Source organism: Gossypium hirsutum, chromosome A04, assembly GCF_007990345.1.
Source record: "Gossypium hirsutum isolate 1008001.06 chromosome A04, Gossypium_hirsutum_v2.1, whole genome shotgun sequence".
Lineage (NCBI taxonomy): Eukaryota > Viridiplantae > Streptophyta > Magnoliopsida > Malvales > Malvaceae > Gossypium > Gossypium hirsutum.
Window position 1 is genome coordinate 74,288,140 of NC_053427.1, and position 16,806 is coordinate 74,304,945.

At 36.2% G+C, this 16,806-nt stretch overlaps 2 non-coding genes across 2 annotated transcripts; both read right to left on the reverse strand.

The window, feature by feature from the left end:
* Positions 1 to 6,805: 6,805 nt before the first annotated feature.
* Positions 6,806 to 6,912, reverse strand: LOC121228375 (small nucleolar RNA R71). Its single transcript, XR_005925951.1, has one exon. It is a non-coding gene; the product is annotated as a small nucleolar RNA R71 (small nucleolar RNA).
* A 9,166-nt stretch (positions 6,913 to 16,078) lies between these two features.
* LOC121228736 (small nucleolar RNA R71) lies at positions 16,079 to 16,184 on the reverse strand. The gene has a single exon (XR_005926311.1). It is a non-coding gene; the product is annotated as a small nucleolar RNA R71 (small nucleolar RNA).
* Between the last annotated feature and the right edge of the window lie 622 nt (positions 16,185 to 16,806).

Below are 16,806 nucleotides of genomic sequence, written 5' to 3' on the forward strand. Positions count from 1 at the left end.
CCTATCTTATGATTATTTATCTATATTTTTTAATATATATCTATCTTTATACATTGAGGGCAATGTACATCTTAAGTGTGGGGGGTCTTTTATATCATAATCCCTGAATTGTGTCTTATTCTCACATGAATCACTCATATCACTATTAGAATGAATGTTAATTAATTTATGATTTTTATTGATATGTCTTGAATTAAAACATAGGCATTTATGCATTGATTGTTTAAACTTTAAGAAATTAGAGAATCAAGCATGATAAGTTGATTTTTGAAGAATTAAAAAACTTTTAGGTTGTTTCCATAAGTTTAAGTATTATCTTGAGTTGAAATTCACAAGTTTGAACATAAAAAAGCCATAATTTTTGTGAGGTCTTAAGCCTTTAGAGCATATTTTACTACTTTCATGCTCACTTTTATTATGAGTGCATCAGTATTGATTTGTTATTCTAGAACTTGCTTGATTATACATGTCAACACCACCCCATTTGATTTGACATGTCAAGATGATAAAGGCACTTAGGTTTAACCCACTCACTCCACAAAAGCCTACCTTAATAATTAACCCTTAGTGAACCCCTTTGAGCCTAACAAGCCATTAATTGATTTACCCTCAATATTAACCCATAACCCATTATTGTTGAAACCCCCTAATTTGATCCCTAGTTTTGTCGAGATTTGATTTGAACTAATTGCTTAGCTATGTTTTGCTGTTCTATGTATTTGATTTGTTCTTAACAAAAAAAAAGTTTACTTCAATACATATTAGTTGTAATTTTTCATTTTTGAGCTTAAGTGTCAATTCCATTTTCTGAGAAGAAGCTCACTTGTATTCAACTGATGACTTGTCATTTTTCTAGCTAGGTAATTTTTTAATTCAATCTCGATTCTAACATTTTCTTTCAGCTTGTGACCACACCCCCTAACCAAAGCCACGTTACAACCCTCTAAAAAGACCTTTTTGACTGATGTATCAGCTCAATATATAGTGGTGGAGATTTGATTTTCAAGCAAGCCTATGGTAATAACTTTTCATATTGACTAATGAGTGCCTTTAATTGATGTCCTTAAACACCTTGAGTGATTTGAGTGAATCTTTAGTGAGGATGTTAAACTCTGTGATATTTTGATCAAAGGCAATCACTTAGATAATGGGGAGACACCTATGTTTTCGTGATAAAATGCTCAACTTGGAATGTTTGAACCTCTGATGTACTTTTAGTTGAATTTTCAATGTATGAATACTTATGGATTATTTTGAGATATTTTTGATAGGGATTATAAATTGAGAAGAATTTATTTTGATTGTGAGTTGAGGATTTTGCTTGAGGACAAGCAAATGCTTAAGTGTGGGGGAATTTGATAAACCGTAAATTATACATATTTTTATCCCATGCTTAGCACATTTATGTATGATTTCTCCCTAGATTTGGTGAATTCAATGCTCCTAATCCTTTAATTCCATGTTTTATACTTAGGTGAGTATAGGAGAGTAAAAAGAGTGAGAAACGGGCTGAAAACAGAGAAAATGGACCCACGTGGGAAATCAACACGGCCTGGACTTTCTCACACGGGCGTGTCACACGGCCGTGTCCCTTTGGTAGGATCGAAGCACGACTTACACGGGTAGACTATATGCCCGTGCCTGTTCAACAGCCTTGACCACAGGCTGGAGTAATCTCACACGGGCGTGTCCCTGCCGAGCCCAAACATAACCCTATTCGAAAAAGGCCAATTTTTGGGGCTCTTAGGCATTTAAAGCCTATTTAAGCACCTGAGAAGGCACTTAGGGGGACGTAGAGTAGGAAGCAAGGAATTACTCAAAGAAAGCCGATTGATTCATCTCAGAAGCTGGATTCATCATCAAGACTGAAGATTTCCCTTCAAATTCCCTCAGGAGTTTTGGGTTTTCTTATGTTTTGTTATCTTTATGCTTTTGAGATGTTTTCTTTTACAATTATGAACTAAACCCCCTAAATACCTAGGGGGAATGAAACCTAAGACAGATCTTGTTATTATTATCTGAATTGTATGATAAATATTTGATTTTTCTTAATTATGTATTCTTAATTCTTGTTTTAATATTTCGGGATATTGATTCAAGTTAACGCTCTTATTCAGAGAAGGAATAGACCCTGATAAACCGTAATTTATACATATTTTTACACCGTGCCTAACGCATTTATGGATGGTTTCTCTTTAGATTTAGTGAATTCGATGCTCCTAATCCTTTAATTTTATATTTTATACTTAGAAGAGAATAGAAGAGTAAAAAGAGCGAGAAACGAGTCGAAAATGGATAAAATAGACCTACATGGGAAAACAACACGGCCTGGACTTCCTCACATGGGTGTGTCACACGGCCGTGTCAATTTGGCAGGATTGAAGCACGACTTACACGGGTAGATCACACGCTCGTACCCATTTAACAGCCTTGACCACGGCCTTCAGTAATCGCATACGGGTGTGTCACACGGGCGTGTCCTTGCCGAACCCAAGTTTAATGCAATTCGGAAAAGGCCAATTTTGAGGGCTCTTAGGCATTCCAAAGCCTATCTAAACACTTGATGAGGCACTTAGGAAGGGGGATGCAGATGAGGAAGCAATGAATTACTCAAGGAAAGCTGATTGATCCATCTCAAGAGCCGGATTCATCATCAAGACTGGAGATCTCCCTTTAAGTTCCTTCAGGAGTTTTGGGTTTTCTTCTGTTTTGTTATCTTTATGCTTTTAAGATGTTTTCTTTCATAAGTATGAACTAAACCCCTAAATGCCTAAGGGGAATGAAACCTAAGACAGATCTTATTATTATTATCTGAATTGTATGATAAATATTTGACTTGTTCTTAATTATGTGTTCTTAATTCTTGTTTTGATATTCCAGGATATTGATTCAAGTTAAGCTCTTATTTAGATGAGGAATAGACCCTTTCTAAGAGTAAATTTGTCATAATTAAGCGGAGTTGATTGCGCGCCTAGAGATAGGGTGACAAGATTTTACCGGATTAGGGTGAAACCTAATAAGGGAATCCATAGATCGAGTTAATGCAATTCTAGGGTGTTAATTAGAAAGAGATTTCAATTATTCAACCTAGGGTTAGATGTTATTAGTCTCGAGAGAGATAATAATATAACTTAGGGATTTCTATGGATCAAGTCAAATGAATAAATCGTTTGATTCAAAGTCAAATAACAAGTGAAGTCTAGGTGGATCTGTCCTTAGGTATTGTCTCAATCAATCGAATTTTCCCAAAAGTATTTTCCCAAGTTTTTCTTTCTGTGCATTCTTAGTTAGTAATTAGTTTAGACAACCAAAACTCTTAAATTTTAGGCTAGATAATAAAAAGGAAGTAAGTACTTATAGTTCCTTTGGGTTTGGCAATCCGGTCTTGCTGAACTATACTACTGTTCGATAGGTACACTTACATTAATCGTGAGAATAAGTTAGTCTCAAGAATGTTTCATTTATAAATCTTTAAAACCTGTTATGAATACCACGCATCAGACCCTGTCTAAGAGTAAATTTGTCATAATTGAGTGGAGTTGATTGCGCGCCTAGAGATAGGGTGACAATATTTTGCTGGATTAGGGTGAAACCTAATAGGGGAATCCATAGATCGAGTTAATGCAATTCTAGGGTGTTAATTAGAAAGAGATTTCAATTATTCAACCTAGGATTAGACATTATTAGTCTCGAGAGAGATAATAATATAACTTAGGGATTTCTACGGATCAAGTCAAATGAATAAATTGTTTGATTCAGAGTCAAATAACAAGTGAAGTCTAGGTGGATTTTTCCTTATGTCTCAATCAATCAAATTTTCCCAAAAGTATTTTCCCAAGTTTTCTTTCTGGACATTCTTAGTTAGTAATTAGTTCAGATAACCAAACCTCTTAATTTTTAGGCTAGATAATAAAAAGGAAGTAAATACTAGTACTCATAGTTCCTTTGGGTTCAACAATCCGGTCTTGCTAAACTATACTACTATTCGATAGGTTCACTTGCCTTAATCGTGATAATAAGTTAGTCTCAAGAAAAATTCATGTATAAATTTTTAAAACCTGTTACGAATATCACGCATCAATAAGGTCACTTGACAAGGTCAACGAATATGGATTAATGTGTCTAGACTTGATATTATATGAGTATGTGAAACTTGTGAATGATAGCATGTTAAAGTTAAGAATACACCTTAGTGAAGTCTGCTAAATCATTAAAATGATGCCATGATGTATAACTTTGATGTTTGTAAAGATGTGAGAGATTAATGGTAACAAAAGGCTTGGAAAATAGCCCAAGTGTTAGCCACACGGGCAGAGACACGGCCGTGTGTCTCAGCCGTATGGATGACATGGCCTAGTACACTGGTGTGTGGTTTGGTCGTGTGGTTAAATTTTGTTTGCTGACGTCATAGCCAAAGAGTTACATGGCCTGAGGACACAAGCGTGTCCTGGGCACACGGGCATGTCCCTATGTCAACACGGGCCTTTGACCCTATTTCATGGAAAAAAAATTTCTAAGTTTTCTCAAAACTTTTTAAGGTTCTCTTTTTTGTCCCTAACTACTTTCAATGCATGTGTATGAAAAGTTTTAAATTAAAAAAGAAATTTTATGGCTCGGTTTTTGCATGTATGTGAATGTTTAAGTCCGGTAATGCCTAATACCTTATCCTCTAGCGTCGGACACGGGTAAAGGGTGTTATATCCTATTCGTTGTCTTCCAATCTGGCAGTACAGGTGATAAACCATAATTCATACATATTTTTATCCCATGCTTAGCACATTTTATGGATGATTTTTCCTTAAAATTGGTGAATTCGATGCTTCTAATGGCTTAATTTCATGTTTTATACTTAGGTGAGCATAGGAGAGTGAAAAGAACAAGAAACGGGCTAAAAACGGAAAAAATGGGCCAACGTACGAAATCAACATGGCCTGGACCTCCTTACACGGGCAGACCACACGGCCGTGTCAATTTGGAAAAATCGAAACACGACTCACACGAGTGGACCACATGCCCATGCCTATTTAATAGGCTTGACCACGGCCTTAAGCAATTATACACGGGCGTGTTCCTGGCAAGCCCAAGTTTAGTCCAATTCGAAAAAGGCCAATTTTGAGGGTTCTTAGGAATTTTAAAGCCTATAAATACACCCTAGAGGAGGAGGAAAAAGACACACACAAAGGAGGAACCAGGGAACTGCTCAAGGAAAGTCGATTGATCAACCTCAGAAGCTGAATTCATCATCAAGACTGAAGATCTCCCCTCAATTTCCCTTCAAGAGTTTTGGGTTTTTCTTTATGTTTTGTATTCATTATTCTTCTGAGATGTTTACCTTTTTAGTTATGAACTAAAACCTCTAAATACCGAAGGGGAATGAAACCTAAGACAGATTTTGTTATTATTATCTAAATTGTATCATAAATATTTGACCTGTTCTTAATTATGTGTTCTTAATTCTTGTTCTGATATTCCAGGATATTGATTCAAGTTAAGCTCTTATTCAGAGGAGGAATAGACCCTGTCTAAGAGTACATTTGTCATAATTAAGTGGAGTTGGTTGCGCGCCTAGAGAAAAGGTGACAAGATTTTGCTGGATTAGGGTGAAACCTAATAAAGGGGTCCATAGATCGAGTTAATGCAACCCTAGGGAGTTAATTAGAAAGAGATTTCAATTATTCAACCTAGGGTTAGACGTTGTTAGTCTTGAGAGAGATAATAATATAACTTAGGGATTTCTACAGATCAAGTCAAATGAATAAACCGTCCGATTCAGAGTCAAATAACGAGTGAAGTCTAGGTGGATTTTTCCTTAGGTATTGTCCCAATCAATCGAGTTTTCCAAAAGTAATTCCCCAATTCTATTTTCTGTGAATTCTTAGTTTAGTTAATTAGTTAGTTAAAACAAACCCCATTATTCTTAGGCTAGATAATAAAAAGACAGTCATTACTAGTACTTTTAGTTCCTTTGGGTTTGTCAATCCGATCTTGCTAATGCTATACTACGGTTCGATAGGTACACTTGCCTTCATCGTGATATTAGTTAGTTTCAAGAACGATTCATTATAAATATTTAAAACATGTCACGAATATCACGTATCAAGTTTTTGGCGCCGTTGCTGAGGAACTAAGATATTAGGAACACTCGATTTTTATTACTTTTGCAATTTAAATTTTATTCTAATTTTTATTACTAATTCTTCTTTTTCCCTTTTTCTGGCAGGTTCTTATAGTTTATGACTACAAGAAACCCGTCAGGACCATTACTTTTTGACAGTGAGATCGATCGCACAGTTCACAGAAACCAAAGAGAAAAAAAGTGAAGCTTAAAATACACAGCAAACGAGAAAGAGGACGATATTCAAACCACAACCGAGGAGATCGCTGATAACCAAGAAAATCCGCTACCTCCTACAATTGCTGTTAATCAAAATCCTGCTCCGCGCACTATGTATGATTATGCTAAACCTAATTTATCAGGAACTGAGTCAAGTATAGTTAGACCTACTATTGCTGCAAATAATTTTGAACTAAAACCTAACACAATTCAAATGATACAATAATTTGTTCAGTTTGATGGTTTGCAGGACGAGGATCCCAACGCTCACTTGGAAAATTTCCTAGAATTTTGCGATACCTTCAAAATTGATGGAGTTTATGATGACGCCACTCTCCTTCAGTTGTTTCCTTTTTTGTTAAAGAATAAGGCTAAAAAATGGTTGAACTCGTTACCACAAGGTCAATCACTACTTGGGAACAAATGACCGAAAATTTTTTATTAAAATATTTTCCATCGGCTAAAATAGCCAAATTACGTAATGATATCTCTTCTTTTGTGCAGATGGATTTAGAAACACTCTACGATGCATGGGAGAGATACAAGGACTTTTTAAAAAGGTGCCCTCACCATGGGTTACCGCTTTGGCTACAGGTTTAAACGTTCCATAATGGCCTGAATCCTTCGACTCGACAGATGATTTATGCAGCGGCTGGAGGAACTATCAATAATAAGACACCTGAGGCGGCTTACGAATTTATTGAGGAGATGTCACTGAATAACTATCAGTGGCAAGTTATGAGAACAAAGCTGACAAAAGCAGCCAGTGTTTTCAACCTCGACGCAGTTACTATGCTATCTAACCAAGTAGAACTCTTAAATAAAAAGATTGACGGTTTTCTGTGGTTCTACTCAGGTACATCTAGTGATGAGGTGCGATTCGAACAGAGCATGTACAGAATATCAACCTTTCGACCCTAGCATCAAGGAGGAACAAGTCCAATATATGGTAACAATAACTGTAGATCCCAAAATAACCCATATAGCAATACTTACAATGCAGGTTGGAGGAACCACCCAAATTTTTCATGGGGAGGCCAAGGAAATCAGAGACCACCTCCAGAGAAATCAGAGACCACCTCCAGGCTACCAACAACCACCCTACTAATAGGAAAAGAAGCCGAACCTTGAAGAGATGCTCTCAAAGTTTATATCGGTGTCAGAAACTCATTTTCAGAATACCGTGATAGCATTTAAGAATCAACAAGCATCGATATAATGGCTCAAAACTCAAATTGGATAGCTTGCCAAGTTGATCTCTGAACGACCATAAGGTAGCTTGCCAAGCAGCACAGAATCTAACCCAAATAAGCAACTCAACGTGATTACTAGTCAAGATGAGGAAGGGTTAGTCACACCTGAACCAGAACCAAGGCAAGAAACTGAGATAAGCAAAGATAAATGTGAGGTAGACCACAATGAGCAGAAACTAGTAAGTGCAGAATACAAATCTCGTGTGCCATTCCCTAATGCAACAAGAAAAGACTGCTCAGATGAAAAATTTAGTAAATTCCTTAAACTCTTAAAAGAATTACATATTAACTTACCGTTTATTGAAGCTCTATCGCAGATGCCAAAAGCAATAAAATTTTTAAAGGAGCTTTTAGCAAATAAGCGGAAGTTGGATGAGGCTTCGCATGTCAAGCTAAACGCACTTTGTTCAGCTATTCTACAGAATAAACTACCCAACAAACTAAAAGATCTAGGGAGTTTTACGATTCCTTGCTTAATTGGTAGTTTAGATGTTAATAATGCATTAGCTGATTTAGGGGCTAGTATTAACGTCATGCCTTACAAAATGTTTAAACAACTAGGTCTTGGAAAACCCAAACAGACTAGGATGAGCATTCAATTAGCAGATAAAACTATAAGATTTCCTAGGGGTATTATTGAAGATGTGCTAGTTAAAATCGATAAATTTATATTTCCCATTGACTTCATTGTTCTAGACATAGAGGAGGATAGCATCACTCCTTTGATTTTAGGAAGGCCCTTTTTAGCAACTGCTAGAACGATTATTGATGTTGGCACAGGTGAGCTCACACTTTGTGTGGGAGATGAAACAATCACCCTTCAAGCTCGCAATTCCGGCAACACATCCAAAATTAAAGGTGATTGTCTAAACCATTCTACTAAAACTGACAATATGGTGCAACCTACTTTGCAGGAAATGAGTTTGCAGGAAGTACATGATCCATTTTCAAGCAATAGTAGAGGACGTATTCATGATGAACGAAAGCTACAAATCGAGGAACTAGATGAATGGTGGACACATAAATCGAGAACACATGATAAACCAAAACTACGCCAGAACAAGCTCAATACCTTTCCAAATCAACTTAAGGTTGGAGATAAAGTTTTATTAGATGCCGCAGATCCTCACATTGTCACTGCCAAACTGAATGAAGAAATTCCTCTTACGGTACTTAGCATTTTCCCATTCGGTACAGTCGAGGTAAGTCATCCCAAGTTCGACACTTTTAAGGTAAACAATACCCGCCTAAAACCTTATTTTGATGAGATTCATAACAGGAATGAGGAGTATAAACTCCTCGAACCACCATGACCATTCAATGGAGAGGTAAGTCGAGCTTAGACTATAAATAAGAGCTTCTCGGGAGGCAACCCGAGCACTAACAATATTACTTTCTTTAAATTTTAGTTTTTAAAATCTAACATACTAACCAAATCATTGAATACAGGCTTTTCAGAACCACACGGCCAGGCACACGGGCGTGTCGTAGGCCATGCACACACCACAAGATGCAACACGGCCGTGCGATACGGCCGTGTGAAAACAGGGCAAAAATTTCTTCCCCAACATAAGATGCGATAAGTAGCCACGGACATGTGACATGGCCATGGGCGAAACTGCCAAAATAACACGGGCGTGCAACACACCCGTGTTTTGAAACCATGGGTAAACCTATCAATTTAACACGGGCGTGCGCCTGCATGGGCATGGGAGAAGCGAATGGCGATCGACACGGCCGTCCAACATGACCGTGTACACCAATGCGCCTAATTTCAAAAATTACAAAACGCACAGGCTGAGCTTAGAACACACGGGCGTGCCCCATGACCGTGTGCCCCAATTTCTCTTTAAACACCTATTATTTATTTTATTTTATTTTATTTTTGAAATTATTTTTTATTTTCTTTTAATACTATTTTATCCTGATCTTTTCAAATTTTTATTCTTTGGCTATTTCATTACAAGTAATTATGCTTCAGTATACCTCTTAAAGAGTTCTTGATTCTATCACAGTTATAACGAGCTCCAAAGCTCACTATTACTCAGGAACTTGAACTCCACTGGGAAAGGTTCTCCATGACTGCCATGTCCTGCTCGACCACGACCATAGCCAACTTGAGCTATACTATTCTTTTGGCAAAGCATTTGTGGAACCCAACCTCTACCACCACCGGAGTATCCTCCTCCACTCTCATGCCGACTATTCTCCAGAACACCAATTCAAGGAGTTCATTCAGCATTCAGGAAGTTTCACTTCTCTCCCTATCTTATGATTATAAATCTATCTTTTTCAAAATATCTACCTTTGTACATAGAGGGCAATGTACATCTTAAGTGTGGGGGGTCTTTTATATCATCATTAGAAATCCCTGAATTTTGTCTTATTCTCATGTGATCTTATCATGCCATGATTAGAATGGATTTTGATTAATTTATGAATTTTATTGATATATCTTGAATTAAAACATAGGCATTTATGCATTGATGGTTTAAACTTTAAGACATTAGGGAATCAAGCATGATAAGTTGATTTTTGAAGAATTAAAAACTTTTAGGTTGTTTCCCCAAGTTTAGGTATTACCTTGAGTTGGAATTCACAAGTTTAAACATCAAAAAGCCATAATTTTTGTGAGATCTTGAGCCTTTAAAGCATCTATTATTTCTTTCATGCTCACTTTCATTATGAGTGCGTCAGTATTGAATTGTTATTCTAGAACTTGCTTGATTATGCATGTCAAGACCACACCATTTGATTTGATATGTCAAAATGAGAAAGGCACTTAGGTTTAACCCATGCATTCCATAAAAGCCTACCTTCACAATTAACCCTTAGTGAACCCCCTTGAGCCTAACAACTCATTCATTAATTTACCCTCAATATTAACCCATAACTCATTATTATTGAAATCCCCTAAATTAATTTGATCCCTATTTTTGTCGAGATTTGAGTTGGAATAATTGCTTATCTATGTTTTATTCTATTTTGTAATTTGACTTGTTCTGAAAAAAAATACATGTATACATATTAGTAGTAATGATTTTATGAACTAAAGAAGTTAAATTCCATAATCTGAGAAAAAGCTATGTTGTACGCAATTGATGACTAGTCATTTTTCTGGTTAAGCAATTTTTCAATTCAATCTCAATTCTAACCTTTTCTTTCAGTTTGTGACCACACCTTCTAACCAAAGCCACGTTACAACCCTCTAAAGACCTTTTGATTGATGTTTCATCTTAATTTATAGTGGTGGAGATTTGATTTTCGTGCAAGCCTATGGTAATGACTCTTCATTATTGACTATTGAGTGCTTCATTTATTGTCCTTAAACACCTCAAGTGATTTGAGTGAATCTTTAGAGAGGATGTGAAACTCTATGATATTTTGAATCAAAGGTAATTACTTAAATGAGGGGAGACACCTATGTTTTCATGATAAAATGCTCAATTTGGAATGTTTGAAACTTTGATGTTTTTTCATTTGAATTTTCAATATATAATTACCTATGGATTATTTTGAGATATTATCGATAGAAATTATAAGTTGAGAAGAATTTATTTTTATTATGAGTTTAGGATTTTGCTTGAGGACAAGCAAATGCTTAAGTGTAGGGGTATTTGATAAACCGTAATTTATACATATTTTTATCCCATGCTTAGCACATTTTATGGATGATTTTTCCTTAAAATTGGTGAATTTGATGCTCCTAATGCCTTAATTTCATGTTTTATACTTAGGTGAGCATAAGAGAGTGAAAGGAATGAGAAACAGACCAAAAATAGAGAAAATGGGCCAACGTACGAAATCAACACAGCCTGGACCTCTTCACACGGGTAGACCACACGGCCATGTCAATTTGGCAGAATCGAAGCTCGACTCACACGGGTGGACCACACGCTCGTGCCTATTTAACAGGCTTGACCACGGCCTTAAGCAATCGCTCACGGGCGTGTTCCTGCCGAGCCCAAGTTTAGTCTAATTTGGAAAAGGCTAATTTTGAGGGATCTTAGGCATTCTAAAGCCTATAAATACACCCTAGAGGTGGAGGAAAAGGACACACACAGAGAAGGAAGCAGGGAACTACTCAAGGAAAGCCGATTGATCCATCTCAGAAGCCGGATTCATCATCAAGACTGAAGATCTTCCCTCAATTTCCCTTCAAGAGTTTTGGGTTTTTCTTTATGTTTTGTATTCATTATTCTTCTGATATGTTTACCTTTTTAGTTATGAACTAAAAACCCTAAATACCTAAGGGGAATGAAACCTAAGATAGATTTTGTTATTATTATCTGAATTGTATGATAAATATTTGACTTGTTCTTGGTTATGTGTTCTTAATTCCTATTTTAATATTCCAAGATATTGATTCAAGTTAAGCTCTTATTTAGAGGAGGAATAGACCCTGTCTAAGAGTACATTTTTCATAATTAAGCGGAGTTGGTTGCCTGCCTAGAGATAGGGTAACAAGATTTTGCTGGATTAGGGTGAAACCTAATAAGAGGATCTATAGATCGAGTTAATGCAACCCTAGGGAGTTAATTAGAAAGAGACTTCAATTATTCAACCTAGGGTTAGACGTTGTTAGTCTCGAGAGAGATAATAATATAACTTAGGGATTTCGATGGATCAAGTCAAATGAATAAATCGTCCGATTCAGAGTCAAATAACAAGTGAAGTCTAGGTGGATTTTTCTTTAGGTATTGTCTCAATCAATCGATTTTTCCAAAAGTAATTCCCCAATTCTATTTTCTGTGAATTCTTAGTTTAGTTAATTAGTTAGTTAAAACAAACCCCATTATTCTTAGGCTAGATAATAAAAAGACAGTCATTACTAGTACTTTTAGTTCCTTTGGGTTCGACAATCCGGTCTTGCTAAAGCTATACTACTGTTCGATAGGTACACTTGCCTTCATCGTGATAATAGTTAGTTTCAAGAACGATTCATTATAAATATTTAAAACCTGTCACAATCAACAGGAAGATTAACCGCAAACATAAACACGATGTGGGCAAGTTGATTGGTTGTGGCCGAATTTTTGACAGACCGTGCACTGTTTGGCTTCACCCGTCTCCCTGATATCCATATCGTTTCGAATCCTCATCGACTGTGGTCGACCTTTAGGATGTCTATAGAGACTACGGTCCAGCAGTATCTCAAAAGAAAGTGGCGAAACTTCCTAGTTAGAGACATCTGACATTACGGGAAATTTGTTCCCCCAAATATGTAATGTGCGTTTTAGCATGTAGACCTTGTCTATGAATTGTTCGACATCTAGCTTGTGATGCACACACTGCATGAACATGCGCACATGGATATTGAAGAGTCTGGAACCTCATGCACTCGTAACGCTTATTTCACAGATCAACAATGTACGACTTGGGTGGAATACCTGACCGACAACTTACGTACTCTTGAACTCGAAATGTCTCCAAGTCGTGTAAATACAGATCTGTTTTCATCCTCCGCGTCCTATTCGCATTTAATTTCATTTCCTTTTGGGCACCTTCAATGTACATGTGCTTGACCTCTATCTGCTTTACTTATTTCAGCTCCATCTTTGGCATTCACGTGGCCAGTCTATAGAATGTTGCCGAGAAAACAGCAGAAATTGGTAGATGAAGTGTACGTCTTAAGAACGAGTTAACCACCTCGACGAGATTGATCGTTATCTAACAATATCGGAACCCATCATCGTAACTTTGAACCCACTGCCAGTCCTCCATTTTACCCAACCACGGACGGAGGCAGCGATTTTTGGGCAATGATGTCATTTGAGCTTCAAGCCTCGAGAACCTTTGTCTGAATCTTTGCAATTCTAGCTCGTGCCCTGTGTATGCAATTTCAAACTAATATTTTAATACAATTACGTAGTTAGAAATTTAGAAAAAGAATTTAAAAATACAATCTGATAAAATATGATCAGATTTAAAAAAATATACAAATAGATTCAAAAAATAAAATATGATCAGATCAATTTTGGAACAGTGTTTTTTACCCATTTTCACAATTTCTCTGCGCTATTCTTTGTTATTATACTCTCTTTGGAAGTCTGACACGATGTGTCGGATGAAATAAACGGACCTCCACAAAACCCCCGAATGTCTTATCGCAGTAAGTAGTCTCTTCGATCTGTCCGAGATGAGGCAAATGTTCTCTTACCTAACAATGTGCCTCTGCAGATTTGATAAGAAATATTCCCAAGATTCGAAGTTCTCACTTTCCATGATAGCAAAAGTGATAGGAAATACCTTCTAGTTGTCATCTTGTGCAACAGCAATCAGGAGTATTTGCGTGTATCTGTCGTAGAGCTAGTTTCGTCCACCTGCACCATTGGTTTGCAATAAGGGAAGGCCCTAACACATAGCTCAAATGTCCAAAACAATCAATGGAAAACTCATTTCCCCAGTTCTATCTCACTACCTGGGCCTTTATGCAGTAGTGTTTGCAAATCAGTTGTCGTACCCGACACATACTCCTGCATCGCGACTACCTACCCTTGAAGTTCGTTGTACGATGAACCGAAGTCACTGATAAGCTATAAAAGAAACATATTTTAATCCTATTCTTAATGCATTTATGGATTATTAACTATGCAAATTAGTGAATTTGATGTTCCTAATCTTTTAAATTCATAGTTTTATACTTAGGAGAGCATTAAGGAGTGAAGGAGGAAAAAGCGAGCCAAAATCAGATAAAAAGAGCTATTTTCAGGATCCACACGGGGTGGGCACACACCCTGTGACCCACACGGGTTAGACATACGCCTTTGTGCTAGCCCATGTCAATTTCACACCCTACTTCTCAAATACACGAAAAAAAACCCAATTTTTAAGCTTTTTGAGTAGTCTAAAGTCTATAAATACCAATTAGAATAAGACATAATGGGGCAATCAGAGAAGATCAAAGAAAACACTCGAAAAACACCATCGGAGCCAACTTGGAAGTTGATCTCCATCAAGATTGAAGATCTCCTTTTAATTTCTTTCAAAGTTTTATTAAGTTTCTTTATATCTTGTGGTTTTTCTGACTTTGAGATGTTTTCATTCAGGATTATGAACTAATCCCCTATATACTATGAGAGATGAAACCTAGATGAATCCTATTATTTAATTTATGTTTTACGTGATAAATACTTGATTCTTGTTCTCAATTATGTACGCTTATTAATATTTTCAGGATATTAATTCATATTTAATGTGCTTTTCAGTGGAGCAAAAGTCTCTGTTTAATAGTCCCCTATATAATTGAGTGGAGTTGCATGCAATCCTAGAAGTAAAATGACATAAATCTACTAGATTAGAGTCAAATCTAATAGGGGGATCCATATATCGAGTTAATACGACAATAGGGGTTTTAATTACAAAAAAGATTTCAATTAATCAACCTAAAGTCAGTTGTTCTTACTCTCAAAAGAGATATTGACATAATTTAGGGATTTCTACGGATCAAGAAACAAGTGAATAAATTGTTTAATTCAGATTCATAATAAAATGTAAAGTTTAGGTGGATTCTTTCCTGGTATTGTCTATCTCATTGGTTAATATTTGATTATTTCTCTGATTCATTCTCTATCACATTATTAGTTAAATTAGTTTAGTAATTTTTAGATTAAAACACAATCACTCCAATTTATTGGCTAAATAATAAGAAGACGGTAATTACTAGTACTTTTAGTCCTTATGGATACAATATTCCCTTCTTACCATAGCTATACTATTATTCGATAGGTGCACTTGTCTTTATCGTATTTATAGTTAATTTAGTGACCATCAAGTTTTTGGCACTATTGTCGGGGACTAAAATATTAGAAACACTCGATTTTTATTAATTGAGCCATTTTTATTTGTTCTATATTTTTGTTTTTAGTTTAATTTTTACATTCTAATTTTTCTTTTATTTGCTTCTAGTAGGTTCCTTTAGTTTATGACTAGAAGAAACCTATTGGGATCATTGTTATTTGATAGTGAAATTGAAAGTACAACTCGTAGAAACTGTAGAGAAGTAAGACAGAGTAGAGAAATTTTAGTAGACGAATAAGAGGACATTATTATTACTGAGGAGATAGGTGATAACCAGAATAATTTGCTACCCCCTGCAGTTGTTGCAGATCCAGATCATGTCCCTAGTATTATGTACAATTATGCCAAGCCCACTCTAACTGGGGCTGAATCGAGTATTGTGAGACCCACCATTGCTGCAAATAATTTCGAACTGAAGTTGAACACTATTTAGATGATACAATAATTTGTTCAATTTGATGGTTTGCAAGACAAAGATCCAAATACTCATTTGGCCAATTTCCTGGAGATCTGTGATACTTTCAAGATTAATAGCATCACTGACGATGCCATTCGCTTACGGTTATTCCCTTTCTTGTTGAGGAACAAAACGAAGTACTGGTTGAACTCTTTACCACGAGGTTCTATTACCACATGGGTTCAAATGACCAAGAAGTTCCTTCTAAAGTACTTTCCACCGGCTAAGACAACCAAGTTGAGGAATGATATCTCTTCCTTCATGTAGATTGATTTAGAATGTTATATGATGCATGGGAAAGGTATAAGGACTTATTGAGATGGTGCCTTTACCATGGAATACCCTTATGGCTACAAGTTCAAACTTTCTATAATGGTTTGAACCCTTCAACGAAGCAATTGATTGACATAGTAGCCAGTGGCACACTTAAAAATAAAACACTAAAAGTGGCTTATGAATTTATTGTGGAGATAGCACTGAATAATTATCAGTGGCAAGTCATGAGAAAAAAGTTGATGAAAGTAGCCGGTGTTTTCAACTTAGATGCAGTCACCATGTTATCAAATTAGGTAGATCAATTAAATAAGAAAATTGATGGTTTATATGTTTCTACGCAATTACATCCAGTGATGCAATGTGATAGGAATGGAGGAGGAATGAATAATCCAGAATGTTTACCCTTCACACCTAGCACAGAGAATGAAGAAATCAATTCTATGGGTAATAATTCTAGGCCTCAAAATAACCCTTATAGTAACTACTATAATGCAGGTTGGAAGAACCCTCCCAATTTCTCTTGGGGTGGTAAAGGAAATCAAAGAGTACAACCCCTTATAGGTTTCCATCAACAACCTTACTAGCAAGAGAAAAAGTCGAACATAAAGGAGGTTGACAAAGTTTATCTTAGTGTTAGAAACCCGCTTTCAAAACACTAAAGTAGAATTGAAGAATCAACAAGCATC